The sequence below is a fragment of the Lemur catta genome, chromosome 5 (assembly GCF_020740605.2).
Source record: "Lemur catta isolate mLemCat1 chromosome 5, mLemCat1.pri, whole genome shotgun sequence".
NCBI lineage: Eukaryota > Metazoa > Chordata > Mammalia > Primates > Lemuridae > Lemur > Lemur catta.
In genome coordinates this window covers 46,119,297-46,136,233 of record NC_059132.1, presented here as the reverse complement: position 1 = coordinate 46,136,233, position 16,937 = coordinate 46,119,297, and the positions used below count along the sequence as shown (strand labels likewise).

Here is a 16,937-nt window from a genome sequence, read left to right as displayed (position 1 = left end):
ATTTCTCTTTTTTTTTGAAACTGTCGTTCTGGTGTGAACACCCTTCCTTCTTGACCAGCTCTTACGCCAGAGGATGTCAGCCTTTTTCCAAGAAGCTCCTTTGTTTCTTTGGGCAGAGTGCTGTCCGAGAGGCAGGGCCTGCTACAGAAGGCTGCCTCCCCCACGCCTCCCCTACTGCTCTCAGTTCTTCGGAATCTGTGGTTGGGCCTGTTCATCTCCCGGTCGCTGCTGAATCTTCTGGCATCGCTGACAGCCACACTGCAGGTGTGTTCTCTTGTTTATCAGCCAGCTCCAACTTCCCCCTCAGGGTTGGAATGCTTCATTCACTCAACCTGTATGGCTGGATTTTTTTCATTTTAGATTTCTTATTTTTGTATTTTCTGGGTTTGGTCGTTTTCATTGTTTTTTTTATGGGGTAGATTTGTCTAAGATAGCTATACTTGCAACTGTCTTACAAAAGGGAAGATCCCTCTGCGCTTTCTCTCTGTTGTCTTGCCAGAGAGGAGAGAGGGGAGGAGTGACACTGAGTGCTGAAACGTACCAGCAGCAGACTTCAATGACCTCCTCAAGTCTAATTCCCGCAACAGCCCTCTGACGTGGCCAGTATTATTGGCTAATATGGAAGCTGTCTTTTAAAAATGTATGTATGTTGCTAACCCATTTTCAAGGGCAGATGAGCTCTATTCTCTCCTGTCCCCCAACACACGCAGTCACATACAGACTTTCTCGTGCTCACCTCCTGCAGAGTGAAGCTGTCTGAACTCAGGCTTTTGTTCACTGCATGGTACTGTCTCTGCTGCTTCCCATTCAGCCTTGTATCGGGACGTAGGACAGTGCCTGGACGTGGTTGGTGCTCAGCCAGTATTTACTGAAGGAATATTAACCTCCAAGTATTGCATCTTTAAGGACAGAAAGATGCACTCACAGGACAGGGGCTCTGGGCTTTCAAAACAACCAATGAAAACCAGTGCTTTGCTAGCACTACTGGCTCAGGCTCTTCACCGCCACACTTTTTTCTTTCCCCACCAATGACTGTCCCAGTTTCGAATGCCTGTAAGATTCTGGATCCTTCTTTTACCTGATCCCATACTTGGTGACCCCTTTGCTAATCCCAATTTTGGTCTCAGGAAACCCCTGAGGTGTTCATTCACTGGCTTGTGCCCAGTGTGGGTACCTGGCCCCTCAGTGTCAGCTGTGTCGGCTTCCTGAGTCCTGCTTCCAAGCTGTGGTCTCCTGCTGCCGCCGCTGAGCTTAAAGGACTCTGCCAGTGCAGGAAGCCATTTCCGTTTGATTCGTTAATGAGCTTGTGAGTTTTACTCTTTGTTCAGCCAGATGACTTTATAACCAGGATTATATACACATAAAATTTTTCTGAATGGTGGTTATCCATTGATGAAAATGGTGGAAGGTACATAAGATGGGTTCAGACTTGTGAGGAACACCCTAGTATCCTTTCCCTGGGAGAAATCGGCACTGAATGTCTCCTGGGAGGTAGCACATTCTGATGATGATGATGATGAAGAAAAAAGAAGCATCCATCACGTGCTTCCTATGTGCCAGGCACTGTGTTAAGTACACGGTCTCACTCACTCTCATGATCATCGAGAAAGGTCAGCACTTTTGGTCCCTGAATTAGTCACCTTGGGCTGCCAACACAAAATCCCACAGACTGGGTGGCTTAAAACAACAGAAATATATTTTCTCACAGTTCTGGAGCTGGAGGTCCAAGATGAAGGTACCAGAAGGGTTGCTTTCTGGTGAGGCCTCTCCCCCTGGCTTGCAGATGGGTACCTTCTCACTGTGTCCTCACGTGGCCTTCCCTCCGTGCTCAGGCTCTTTGTGACTCTTCTCATAAGGACACTAGTCCTATTGGATACGGCCCCACCCTTATGACCTCATTTAACCCTGATTATCTCTTTGAAGACTTTATCTCCAAACACAGCCACATTCGGAGTGACTGGGATTGGGACTTCAACGTATGCATTTTGAGAGGACATAATTCAACACGTAACAGTTTGTTCCTTAGGGATGATGACACTAAGCCTGAGCTGGGATATACACTTTGCCAAAGGGAAAGACGTGAAAGAACAGGGATTTGAAGCCACGTTTGCTCTCCTCACTCGTGCTCTCAGCCACCGCACCGTGTTGCCACAGGTGTCAGAACAGAGATGGCAGGAAAGGCACACGCTGTCTGCTGCTGCCATTCTGAGTGGGAAGGCAGGGGCTGCTGTCGTCTGGACCTGTGTCCATCCCAGCCTGCCCTAAGCATCTGGCATGGGAAAGACAGGCTCTGTGTTTGCTGGCTGGCTTAATGAAGCAGAGTCTGTGCATTGACTACCGTTGACCTGTGACATGTGTCAGGAAGAGAAGGCATTTAGAACCCCCGTGGGGCACACCCGGCTGAGGTAGGACAGAGCCCAGGTTTCCCAGCGTTAATCGGACCCTCCACTTATGCATGGTTGGGAGGCAGGGGGAGAAAGGGTCTCACCAGGAAGGGAGAAAGAAGGAGTTTGCCTGGAGCTAAACCTATAAGGTGTGTCTGCCTGTCTGTCCATCCATTTATCCATCCATCCGTCCATCTGGCTATCATCTAGGCTCCTCTTAGTATTCCTCAACACGTTCCCTAGGTTACCAGGAGAGGGGGACATTTATGTAAGTTAATGTTTCTATCCAAATCTTTCCAGGCCCAAAGGCCCAAAGTTTTTTGTGGAGACTTCCCCAGCTACTTGGGTTCCCACTGCTCCGAGTTCTGCTAAAGGCCTCTGTCTGTGCTCCCACCTTTGCATGCTAATCGCCCACCACCCTGGACTTCCTTTTTTCACCTGTGTTAAACTGAAGGGTTTTTTTTTGTTTGTTTGTTTGTTTGTTTGTTTTAAAGGAGAGGCGCTGAGCTTATGATGTGTTCTTATGAAATGAACAAATGAATGAACGAATGGGTGATTTGAGAACTCAGACAGCTGCGTTTCCCTAAAGCTTTTGCAGGACTCCATAAAATCATTAGGAGACCACTTGAAAGTCCAGGGCAGAGGGCAATTGCCTTGGTCTCTCATTGTCCCCTGGCAGCAGCTGCTCAGCTGGGCAGGATGGGACAGACAGAGCCCCATTTACCATGCGTTATTGTATCTGATACTCAAAACCGTTCTACAAGTGAAGTACAAGTAACATCCTCCTTTAATGGATGAGGACATCAGGGCTTCCAGAAGTCCCATGAGTCTTGCAGAGACTTTACCAATGAGAACAAACTCAGGGAGACTGGCTCCAGAGTCTAACTGGGAAATCCCACGCCAACTTGGAATTCAGAGGCTTTCGCGGTGGGATTGCTTTGAGGCGCTGTTATCCCTGAGCTAAGTTTATTTTGGAAGGTCAAGGTGGCTGGGTAGAATCTTGCAGAGCTAGGGCAAGTTATTTAACTTCATGTGCCTCAGTTTCATCATTTGTCAAAAGGGACAATAACACCTCCCTCACAGAATTGTAGTGAGTACACACCACTTTCTAATTTAGGCCGGGTGTGGTGGCTCATACCTGTAATCTTAGCACTCTGGGAGGCCGAGGCGGGAGGATCACTTGAGCTAAGGAGTTCAAGGCCAGCCTAAGGAAGAGTGAGACCATGTCTCTACTAAAAGTAGAAAAAATTAGCTGGGCATGTAAAAATGGAAAAAAAAATTATCTGGGTGTAGTGGTGCACTTCTGTAGTCCAGCTACTCAGGAGGCTGAAGCAGGAGGATTCCTTGAGCCCAGGAGTTTGAGGTTGCTATGAGCAAGGCTGACACCACAGCACTGTAGCCTGGGCAACAGAGTGAGACTCTGTCTCAAAAAAAAAAAAAAAAAAAAAGAATTGTAGCGAGGATGGTATAAGATGGTTTATTTATCAGCACCACACCCATGTCCTCTGGGCTGGTGTCTCTACCTCCATTTCATCGTTTTTACATACTTTTGAAATGAATGATAAAATCTGTGGATGATAGAAACAAGAATAAGAGCACATGTGGTGGCTCATGCCTATAGCCCCAGCTCCCCGGGAGGCTGAGGCAGGAAGATCAGTTGAGCTCAGAAGTTCAAGTTCAGCCTGGGCAATAGTGAGACACTGTCTCTAAAAAAATAATAATAATAAAATTAAATTAAATTAAATTAAATGTTTAAAAAACAAATTAAAACTGAGGAAAAGGGAAAAAAATATAAAACAGGATCCTCAAGTTTAAGAGACAATTTCTCTAATGGTATTTAAAACCCTGGGACTGGCTACCAGGATAAAAAACATGATTCATCAGAGAGACAGGCTGGCCTTGGGTAGTCCATGAGCTGCCACCACCATCTTGGTCTTTGTCTTAAATGCACTAGCTAATCCCATGAGCAATTCCAATTAGCTAACTACACAGATCTCGTGGCAGTCTGTATGGATTATTAAGATGTTCACATTCATCTAGGGTATTAGGACCTTGGTTTCCTACCGTTGTATGGCTGGATGAGACCTCTGCTGGCATCTGAGAATCCTGGGGAAGGGGAGGGTACATCCAGAAACCGAGCAGCTACACCTACACCCAACTCCCAGGGTCCCCTATCTTGAAACATCAACAATTGTCTCCTTGTACTGCGCAAAAACTTGCTGAGTAAAGCGCATGCACAAATTTGATCTTGCCCCAAGTGAAAACTTGCCTTAACAAAAATGTGATCATTTCCATTTCCCCCGCTTAGAAATGGCTGAGAGAACATCTTCTACCTCTTGGGTCTGGACAGCCACCACAGGATCTTGGCTCTCCCTCTCTGCCCAAATCAGTGATTTGAGAAAGGAGCCTCGCAAAAGGCTTTTAATAAAAGTTCTCCACTGCCTTTAGTTGTGGCAGCATTTCTCTTGCCTTAAATGTCAAGCCCAGAAGCAGCCCCGCTGACATTTGCATAAGTGAAGCAAAGGGCCTGGGGCTGGCTCCGGGGACTCAGTGACACCTGCTGACCCTGCCGGAGCCTGCAAGGACTGGGAGGCAACTTCCATGTGGGGAAAACGTGTAGTCCAAGGGCAGTGCCTGTGGCTGCAAGGAGGCCAAGCAAACGTCATCAGGGTCATAGTGTTCCTCGCAGCCATATAACTGCTCGGCAGGCACAGTGGGTAATGAGAGAAGCCTGCTCCTTGCCATTTGTGTGAATTTCCAACACTGTAATTTGGTTTGGTTTTGCTTTGAGATTTTTAAAAGATAAGAAGTGTTTGGCTCTTCGCATGAAAACATTAGTCATGGGGTAGGACATTTAATTGAATAAAGTTCATTGGAAACTCAGGTTATAGTCGCTCCCCCTGGGGGCATCTTAATGATCATTAAGGTCTCGGACCAGCCTTAAAAAGTGCCTGTTGCAGCAGCCGTCACCAGTTTTCAAAAGCATGTGGTCCTGGCAGCAGAGAGCTGGCGGGGCCTTGCTTCTACCCTTCTCTTGGCTGTTTCTGAATTGCCTTTGCAAAAGCAACGCGTGGCTGGAGTCCTGTGATAGCACTGCCAGGGCTTGTTGTCTCTTTCTGCTTCATACCCAGTGCGATGTGCTGGCGTGATGAATTCTTGCAGGTGATGTCTATTGACAGCAGTCATACCTGCTTCCCTGGTGGTGAAAGCAGGAAACACCTGAATTTCTTAGATTCTGAAAACTTCATGTTATTTTCTCTGGAACGTGCATGTCTGTGTGCGTGTGTGTGTGATCTACTACAGAGCATTACTTCAAGTGACTTTTCTTTTAGTATATGACTTATTGACACTTTTGAAACGAAGCAGGCCTGCCCAGCAGCTGCCCGGTAACCTGCCCCCAACCTCTCAGCCCGCGTTGCCCTACCTTGGCCAAATTCACTCTTATCTGGATCTTAGAAACCTTTCTACTGTTCTCTGAGGGGCTACCATTAGTACTCATTAACATACACTAATGTTATTTGTAAAACAAAACAAATTCTTAAAAACCGAAATAGAAGTCAGCTCTGTGAAATTAGGATGTGAGATTGGTAGGATTTTACTGGAAAGATATGGAGTCTGGAAAATTCTGAGATTGTACCACTTATGCGTGGTTGGGAGGCAGAGGGAGAAAGGGTCTCACCAGGAAGGGAGAAAGAAGGAAGGAGTTTGCCTGGAGCTAAACCTATAAGGTGTGTCTGCCTGTCTGTCCATCCATTTATCCATCCATCCATCTGGCTATCTAGGCTCCTCTTAGTTCAGAATCTTGTTCAAGTTCACCCAGTTAAGTGCAGGAACCAGAATTTTGCTCTTAGTACCAGCAGCAACACATTAAGCAGATTTTTTTTTCTTTTGCCTTTATCCCAAACTTTTCTGGAATGTTCTTGAATTAGATTATCAGGGGTCACCACGATTAAAGCACATGTACCCTTATTCTCTGTGTAAGGTTAATATTCTCCTTTTAGGGAAGTTAATACTTAAGCTCCTGGTGCTGTCTGGTCTTCATGCCTGTGCTGGTGATCTGGCTGCAGGGCTGCAGGCCCCATAGCGATGCTAGCGTGGTCTGAAAGGCAGTCTGCCCACAGTGCCCCTAAATGTCTCTCTCTCTCTCTTTTTTTTTTTTTTTTTGAGACACAGTCTGGCTCTGTCACCCCAGACAGAGTGCAGTGGTGATGTCATCATAGCTCACAGCAACCTCAAACTCCTGGGCTCAAGCCATCCTCCTGCCTCAGCCTCCCAAGTAGCTGGGACTACAGGCATGTGTCACAACACCCGGCTATTTTTTCTATTTTTAGTAGACCCAGGGTCTCTCTCTTGCTGAGGCTGGTCTCGAACTCCTAACCTCAAGTGATCCTCCCACCTGGGCTCCCAGAATGCTAGGACTATAGGAGAGAGCCACTGTGCCCAGTTGCTAAATGTCTCTTATTGAGCAAAAATCAAAAAAGCTCTGTATTTTCCTGAATAAGAGCAGCTAATTAGATTTTTTAATCAAATTTTATTTTGGATTTTTTTTAATTTACAGAAAATTTATCTCCAGACTTTTAGGGATATTAAGAAAAAAAAGAAAAATTGCAAAGATAGTACAGGATTCCCGTATACCTATCACCCAATTTTAGTTTCCCCAGTGTTTTCATCTCATACTACATTTGTGGTACATTTATCAAAACTAAGAAATCAACACTGATACATTACTACTGACTAAACTCCAGGCTTTACTTGGATTTCACCAGTTTTTCCACCAAAGTCCTTCTTTATTGCAGAATCCAAACCAAAATCCCACATTGCCTTTAGCTGTCATGCCTCCTTAGTGTCTTCCAGTCTATGACAGTTAATGTCTTGCCTTGTTTTTCATGACCTTGACAGCTTTGAGGAGTAGCAGCCAGCTATTTTCTAGAATGGTCCTCGATTTGGGTTGTTTCATGTATTTCCCACAATTATCCTGCAATTATGAGTTTTGAGGAAGAATCCCACAGAGGTAAAATGCCCTTCTCCTCACATCAAATCGAGGTGAGGGGTATCCACAGGATATCACTGGGATGTTATCTTTCATCCTTTGGTCAAGATAATGTTGACAGGTTTCTCCAGAGTAAAGTTACTGTTATTCTCTTTCCATACTCCATTATTTGGACCTGAGTTACTAAATCAGCCTACCCATAGGGAGAGGGGAATTAAACTCTATCGCCTTAGATGTTTGAGAACTGGGGGTCACCCTCCTCCATCTTATCCTGTTTATGATTTGCCCTTTCATTGTATTATGTGGGGAAGAATGTGTCCATTCTTTCATAGTTGACTTTGGAATTAAATTGTGTCCTAGGCACGGGGGACATGGGACGTAGAGGTGAACAGGAAATGGACAGGTGGATAAGACATGGAGGAGGAGGCTGGTGCAATGAGATTTAACCCCAGCCCTTGCATAAAAATCACTATGGAATCTGGTCTGAATTTAAGCTGTTTCATATAAAAAGTTGGGATAATAATAGCGTCTTGTTGAGAATTAACTTGTATGATGAATGCAGAAGTACTAAACACAGTGTCTGGTATGTAGCAGATGCTCAGTGTCAATTGTCTTCCTTCAGGAGGAAAATGATCAAATTTAGCTGCCAAGAGCATGGATCCTGGCACCGAACTGGCTGCTTTTGAGACCTGGATCTCCTGCTTTAAACCTGTATGGCCTTGGGTGAGTTACTTAACTTCTCAGTGCCTCATCTTGGGTAAAAGGGGGATAGTAATAGTATCCCTCTTGTGGGGTTGCTTGATTTATTGTATGTCAGGGGTACAAAGCAGTGCCTGGCATGTAGTGTGTTATAAGTGTTTGCAAATATTCGTATCATTTAGTATATTCATACCTTAGATAATACAATATGCATCAATTCAATATTTAACCATTCTATAGAATTCAACAGGTTAGAATTCAGTCATTCAATAAATTAGAATTAAATAGATTAGAATTCAACTTACTAATTTAGTATTTAACCATTCTATAGAATTCAATGAATATAGGTTACTATACTAATTCATTTTTTTTCTCCCGTATTCCACCCTAGCCAGCATTATTGAGGTATAACTGAGATGGAAAACACTGCACATAAATATACAGTTGATGAGTTTTAACATATTAATGCATCTGTGAAGCCCTCACTGTGCTGAAACCCTGAGTATATCTAACAGCCCCCCAAAGTTTCCCTGTATCTCTTCACAATCCCTCCTTTCCTTGCCTCCTGTTCCCAGGAAACCACTGATCTGCTCTCTGTTGCTATAGATTAGTTTGCATTTTCTAGATTTTTATATTAATGAAATCATATATTAAGTGATTTTTTTTTTGGTATGACTTCTTGCAGACTAAATATGTTAAGGTTTATCCATGTTGCATGTATCAATAGTTTGTTCCTTTTTATTACTGAGAAGTATTCCATTGTATGGCTATACCACAGTTTTTATCCATTCACCTATTGATGGACATTTGTATTATTCCCAGGGTTTTTTGTTGTTGTTGTTGTTATGACAAATAAAGATGCCACAAGCAGCTGTGTACAAGACCATATATGAACATATGCTTTAATTTCTCTGGAGTAAAAATAGTTGATTTTCATCCATAGATTATGTATTTTTAGATTTGCCTACTCACTAAAATTGATGTGTAACCCCAAAGTATTAACTCCATGAGTATTATTTATAGTCATTTACCCACACATGCAGAGTTGCAAAAATCTGAGTTGCCAGGCTTGCACATTCCCAGCTGAGGTTGCACAAGGCGACATTGCCTTGTTGCAGCTCTCATCCAGAGATGACCAGAGGATGGGTATGGAAGGGGGCCATGTAGGGCAGAAAGTTCCAGCTCTAGGGCCAGTTGGATGCATCGGAATCCCGGCTTTGGCACCTGTGAGTGGAACAGCCTCAGGCAAGTCACTTAACACTTCAGAACATCACTTTCTCTTCTATAAAATAGGGAAAAGAGAATCGACCAGGATGAGTTGTTCTGGGGATTTAAGATTATAATCCATATAAAATGTGTGTGTGTGTGTGTGTGTGTGTGTGTGTGTGTATGTGTGTGTGTATGTGTGTATTTCCTCTAGGAGCACTGTTTCAGTATTAGCTAATTTAGAGTTTGTGACAACTTTATAGAAATAATTACCCAATTCAATAATAAGAAGCCACTGTACCTAGGAGTGGGATAGGTAAGTCTTATGACAGGTATATATTTAACATTTTAACAAACTACTGAATTATTGTCCAAAATGAACAATAGTTGTATGATTTTACATTTCCAGCAGGGTAGAAAAGTTCCAGTTAATTCACATCTCACCAATAATTGGTATGGCCAGTCTTTTTATCTTAGCTATTTTAATGGGACTGCAATGATATCTCGTTATGATTTTGATTGGTATTAACTTGTAATGAATAATGGTTTTGAATATCTTTTCATAAACCTATTTACCTTCCCTATGTATTTTTTCATAGATTGTTCAAATCTTTTGCCTATTTTTAAAAAAATCCATTTTGTTGGTCTTTTTTTTCTAAGAACAAACCTCTGACTTCATTGATTTTCTCTATTTTTTTCCTGTTTTCTATTTTATTGATTTCTGCTCCTATCTTTAGTACTTCCTTTATGCCTCATGTTTTGGGTTTAATATGACTTCTTTCCTTAGTTTGTTAGAGTAGGAGCTGAGGTCATTGATTAGAGACCTTTCTTTAACGTAGGTATTTTGTGCTATAAATTTTTCTCTATGTACTTCATTAGCTGAATCCTACAAATTTTGATATATTGTGTTTTTATTTTCATTAAGTTCAAAGCACTTTCTAATTTTCCTTTTGATTTCTCTTTTGGACTATGGATTATTAATAAGTATAGTTTAAATTCCAAATATTTGGGGATTTTCCAGATATCTTCCTGTGTTGATTTCCAACTTAATTCCATGTGCTTGGGGATCATTCTTTATATGACCTGAATCCTGTTATATTTATTAAGACAAGCTCTATGGCCCAAAATATGATCTATTTGACAAATAGTCTTTGTGTACATGGAAAGAATATGTATTTTGATATTGTTGGGTGAAGGGTTCTTTCAGTGTCAAATAGGTCCTGTCTTCTATACCCTCCCTAGTTTTGTGGCAGGTAGTAGTCTAGCTCTAATTTTACTGTCTTGAGGCAATGCTCTTCTGAATACTCTTCTTGATGACTTTGAATTATGAGATTTTTCTAGTCTGGCTGGTAGGAACACAAACTATTGCTAGCCCCATGTAAGCTTTGCTGATTCTTCAATCTCTCAGGTCATTCTTTCCCTGGGCATTGGGTTGTTTCCTTACATCTATTTCCCAATCACTACTCAGCTAAAGACTTGGAGGGGACCCTCTTGCATGTATCCAGAGTTCTGTCTCGGGACTGGCTCCTTTGCAGTACTTGGCCCTGTGAACCTCAGCAGTCTTGACCTCCTCGAACTCTTTGCTTCACTCAACAGAAACAGCTAGGCTCCCCCTGGGTCCCGCTGCCTGTCCCGTGATAGGATAACTTTCTACTCAACAATCTGGGGGCAATCGTAGGACCCATGTCGTTTGTTTCCCCTCTTTCGAGGTTCATCGTCCCATACTGTATGATGTCCTATTTTTGTAAACTGTGAGCTACAGTGATGATGAAGTGTGTGTCCTGATTACTGAATTATTGCCTAATTGTCCTTTTTTTGGGGGGGGCAGTTAATAACTTACTTGAATTATTCCTGATGCATACAGTAGAATATTCCTTGATTCTGAACTTAAATATCCCAGTGGCATGAAAGAAGACAGCTGCTGAGAATTGTAATTTCAGTAGAAATACATGCTATGGGGGACAATTTCCCTCAAATGAAAGTGGACCATTATCAGAGCAGATATAAAACTACAGCGTCCTCCTCCAGGAGATACTGTAAATGATTAGATGTTTCTTTTCAAGGACAGTGGCCTTTCCACTTATATGAACTGTTTGAATTCAGGAGCTTCTGATTTATACACTTCACTTTCTAGGCCCAGCCCAATATTAGCCTTATATCTGTTCTCTAGAAGAGTGAAGTTCTTTAACCTTTGGGTCCCATATCTATTCTTCCGATTTTAGTTAAATCTGATATAGTAGAGATCTTTCTCTCCAAACTAAATGAAAAAGTATCATTTTTCTCACCTACTTAGACACCTTTTTAACAAGAACCTGGCCTTTCCACAGTCCTAGTGCCACATGACTATATCTTCAGATGGACACCCGTCCCCAGTTAGGCTAGTCTGGAACATTGTCCCATGAATGTCTCTTCAAATCAGTATTTTCTTCATGCTTTAATGCGGGGAAGCTGAACTGGAAGTCACGTAGACTTGCTTGCAGAGCTTGTGGTTTTAGGGCAGCCAGAGACCATGTGCAAGTGAGTAAATGAGCAGAGAAGATGGTCAGTCTGCAGATGTCAGAAAGCATCTGTAGGCCTTGAGCCGGGCAGTGGTGCATGCCTTGTAGTCCCAGCTACCTGGGAGGCTCAGGTGGAAGAATTGCTTGAGCCCAGGAGTTCAAGGCCAGGCTGAGCAACATAGTGAGACTTTGTCTCTAAAAAATAAAAATAAAAAGAATGTGTAGGCCTGTGGGCTCAGGGAGAGGGGGAGAAAGAGAATGGTTATCCATGTAATCCAGCTACACTTCTTGCAGTTGAGCAACTTGTTTAAGTGGGTTGACTTATTCCACTTAGGAATGAACCATGGGACTCCTATGACCCTCACCCTTTGGGCTAGGACCTGGCTCTAACCCTGGGAACCATCTGTCCTTGGCCTTGCTCTTGCTGCTTCAGTATCCTGCACAGTGGATTCTTCCTTCTGCGTTTTCATTCCTTTGTTAGGCTGCTCAAGCATGCTCTTTTCTGATGTTCAAATTCACCATTGTTGGATTCCGCTTGCTACTCTTATTACATCTTTATTTCTAATTGTTATAAAAATTTGTCTCTGTACCCAAATTTGATGTGATGTATTGTTCCCTAGTTTGTTTTTTTCTCCAGCCTAGACTTCATCCACTCCTTTGCCCTTTTGTTAGCGTATTTGTGTTTTTGTTTTTTGGGGTTTTTTTTTGTTTTTATTTCAGCTTATTATGGGGGTACAAAAGTTTAGGTTATGTAGAAGCTCTGACTCGGTGGGGGCATGGGCAATATTTGTGTTTTAATCACATTCTATCTCTTTTTGAAATCTCTGATATTTCAAAGTCAACTTCTCATGATAACAAATTCAAATTATACAGAGATGCATAAATTTAAAAATTAAACTTTTCTTAACATCAAGGTGAGAATTCTTGGTCTGGTCAGAATGCCTAACTATTTTTTTTAAGGCACATTTTCATTTTATTCACATAATTGTAAAGTTAACTTGCTAATTTAATATTTTCAGACACTATATAATTGAATTAGACATCACCCTATCAAAGAGGACTGTATTGCCAAAAACAAGCTCACATAATCGTAGGTCTTTCATAACCTTCACTTTTAGTAATAATTAGCAAAGTATACAAGGAAGAAACTGCCATAGACGCAGCATTCATGTCTAAGGGGACCCAAATCCATCAGATGCAGCTTTCTAATACAGAATGACTGACTTTTGAAAAAATATATATTTTTGGTTTCTCCAAGTGAAGAGGAGGCCATGTGAGTCTGCATGGACATACACATGCATATGTGAACACACGCACACGTACATGCATTTGCACACATATGTACCTGTGTGGCTTCCCCTTTATCCTAGGCAGTGCTACAGCATGAGGAGGAACTAGCCTAGTACGTATTTTTAAAACGTAACGTGTAATATAAAAAATAGGAATCAACATGTTCAGTATGTTGGTGCTGTCAATGGCCCCAGTAAAAATGAGACAAAACTCTTATTAAGAATTCCTTTACAATTACTGTAAATTTTGTTTGACAATAGCACAATGGTTATGGTTTTTAAAAGTCAAAGGTGCATTCTGAAGAATTTACAGTGAAATGACATGATATCTGGGATTTGATTTAAAATGCTGCCGGAAAAAAAAATGGAAGAGGACGGCTGAACCAAAAATGGCAAAATGTTGATGATTGTTAAAGCCAAATGACCATGAGTGCTTGTTATACTATTCTGTTTTTGTATGCTTGAAATTTTCCATAATAAAAAATTGCAAATGTTAAAAAAAGAAAGAATTCTTTTAAAAACCTGTGTCTGACATTTTCCCACTGAGCTAATGTGATATTCACACTCGCTGAGTGGGCCGCAGTGTTGCCCACACATCCGTGGAGCCCGGTCCTTGGATAAGACTCGTGTAAGGAAAGCGTTCTGTGCAAAAATGAGTTTGGACACCTCGTTAGGTTAGCTACTATCAAAAAATGGAAAAGAACAAGTGTTGATGAGGATGTGGAGAAACTGGAACATTGCTGGTGGGAATGTAAGGTGGGACAGGTGCACTGGAAAACAGCTTGGCAGCTCCTCAAAAAGTTAAGCACAGAATTACCATATGACCAGCAATTCTAGGTGCATGTCCCTTTCTTTCTCAATTTTTTGTCCTTTCACTTGCCACCATGTGATGACGAAGCAAGAAGGCCCTCCTCACCAGGTGCCAACACCTTGATATTGGACTTCCCAGCTTCTAGAACTGTGAGCCAATAAATCTACATTCATTACAAATTACCCATTCTATGGGATTCTGTTATGGCCACACACAACAAAGGCAGAATTAAAATCAGGGACTCGAACAGAAACTTGTGCATCAATGTTTGTAGCAGCGGTATTCACAATAGCCAAAAGGTGAAAACAACCCAAATGTCCATCTACAGATGAGTGGATAGATAAAATGTGGTATACATATTCAGTGGGATATTATTCAACCGTAAAACAGAATGAAATTCTGACACATGCTACAATATGGACAGGCCTTGAAAACATTACAATAAGTGAAGTACGCCAGTCACAAAAGGACAAATATCATATGATTCCATTCATATGAGGTACTAGAAAATGCAAATTCATCGAGACAGAAGTAGAATAGAGATTACCAGGGGCTGAAGGGGGTGGAGAATGGGGGGATATTGTTTAATGGGTGCAGAATTTCTGTTTGGAATGATGATTAATGTCACTGAATTGTATGCCTAAAAATGATTTAAATGGAATTTTTATGTTCTATAGATTTCACCATAATTTTTAAAAGAATAAAGAATAAAATGCTAAAAAAGCCCAAGTTTGGACAACACTGGACTAAATAAAGCCAAGCAGGTTTCTTTACTGCACAGCAACTCAGAACCTTTAATGGGCTATTTCAAATCATCAGCCTTCAAGCAGGGGAGGGATTAAAATTTCTCAAATCACCTTTTTTTTTTTTTTTTTGCAGAACAAATCCATATTAAAAGTTGATCAATAACTAGTAGACATTTAAACTTGAAATACAAACAGTAAAACAAAATAAAACAAAACGTCAATTTTAGGTGCTGTTTTAATTAATGAAGCCACAGTTCTGCTTTCTAGGCATCTGGTTCTGAAAGGACATTGAATATGGTGGTGGCCTATGTGCTTTGGCGGCCAGGGGGCCAGAAGCAAGGCAGAGAAATGGAAATGGTTGCTTCTGTCCCCACCAATCTTTCCTAGCTCTGGAAAGGGTATGTAGAAAGATAGCTAGGGTTTTAATTTCTTCTTGACTAATCTCTTCGTTTCATTAAACTGAATCCAATTTTCCAGAACACAGAAAAGAATTTAATAAAAATATCAGATGCTATTTCTTTTTCTTTGCATACACATATGCCATCCAGAAGTCTCTGGATATTTCCCTCGAGAATTTCAGATCTCCTCCCATAGTTGTGAAACGTGGTGCTTTCTCAGGATGCTCATAGTTAGTACACTGTGATACTCCTGGAGCAGAGGTGGTTTCCACTGTGACATTTCTGGATTCTAGTATTTAGCTCTGAAAAATGAGACTAAACAAAAATTTTTCCCTATTTGTAAAAGGAATGCATGCTCTGGAATAGAGTGAAAGTAACAAAAATAATCTATAATGCTGCAACTCAGAGATCAGCACTGTTGATATTCTGGTATATATTTAATACATCCCAGTCTTTTTCTGTATATGTGTGAATGTATGTGTGTGTGTGTTTGTGCATCTGTATGGCAAAAAACATGTCTGTCTCTCACCCCTGTATCCTAAGCAGTTAGCACATGTCCCTGGTATAGGGAAGGCATTCCTTAAGTAGAGCAAAAAATTCTTGCATGAATGAATATAAAAAATTGGGATCACAACAGGTCTATGCTTAACCACTCAGTCTTCCAAGTATTATCTGAGCTGCCAGATCTCCGTCCAGCGACAGTCTAGTGCGGTGAGATCGCCTGGATGTCCCCCTTCTGGTGAGAGGCAAGCTTCTGGCCTCACCGTACTGAACCTTTGATTGGTCAAACCTTTTCATGGAGCATTTCACCAGCCTTTGTTTCTTACACAAACTAGCTAAGAATAAACCCCTCTGGGTCATAGAACTAAAGCAAATATGAAATTAAAGAACAAAGGAAAATCCATTACTAGTGGCGGGAAGATGAGGTGCTTCAGCAACTGTTTCACAAATCTTTTCTACACCGAGGTCAGTCGTAAAGGTGGTTTGACAGACATTCACTGAGCAACACAGCAATACTTCTAGAGCACTTCTTCTATCCCTGAGCTATTTCTGTGCTGAAAATATTGTTAAAATATTCTTGGCAAAAAGAACACTTGCTTACTTTATTTATTAAAAACAAAAACACCTCCCCTCTTCCAAAACAAATACAAGACAGCTTAGACTGTTACTATGCCGTGGAGACTATTAAAATTATACACATTACAATTTATACCAACGTCCAGAATAGGCAAATCTATAGAATCAGAAAGTAGACTAGTAGTCGTCAGGAGCCAGGGGGTCAGAACAGTGACTTCGATGGTTATAGGGTTTCCTTTGGGATAATAAAAGTATTATGGAATTAGATGGTGCTGATGGTTGACAACCTTGTGAATATACTGAAAACCACTAACTTGTACATTTCAAATGGGTGAATTGTATGGTGTATGAATTAAATCTCAAGGATGTTATAGAAAGTTTATATCCTAATTAACAGTGGCTTGTATCCTAATTAACAAGTTCATACTTTCAAAGTACCTTCCTTTATTATATAATTGTAATCTCATTGTAACCGTATAAAGTACACAGGGCAAATTTATATAATTTGGCTTAACAGTGGTTGGAACTGAGACCCGGAGACACACAGTGATTTTGCCAACATCACACAGCTAGTTAGAGGTAGAGCCAGATTTAGAATAAAAATATTACAATTCTTATCCAGTGAACCTCTATTGTCCAACCTCACATTAATGAGTGATAATCAATATCAGGCTAAGCAATTTCATATCTTTTATATAATATTATTAAATAATGACAACTCTTATTTATTAAGTGCCTGCTATGTGCCAGATTGCTTCATACATTGTTCCTTTGTTTCTCTGCTTTTTTTTAGTGACAGAGTCTTGCTATCTTGCCCAGGCTGGAATGCAGTGGCTATT

At 41.4% G+C, this 16,937-nt stretch overlaps 1 long non-coding RNA gene across 1 annotated transcript; it reads left to right on the top strand.

Moving 5' to 3' along the window:
- The first annotated feature begins 61 nt into the window (after nucleotides 1-61).
- LOC123638232 lies at nucleotides 62-16,931 on the top strand. Its single transcript, XR_006735253.1, has 3 exons — nucleotides 62-264; nucleotides 7,997-8,097; nucleotides 16,892-16,931. It is a non-coding gene; the product is annotated as an uncharacterized LOC123638232 (long non-coding RNA).
- Nucleotides 16,932-16,937: the final 6 nt, after the last annotated feature.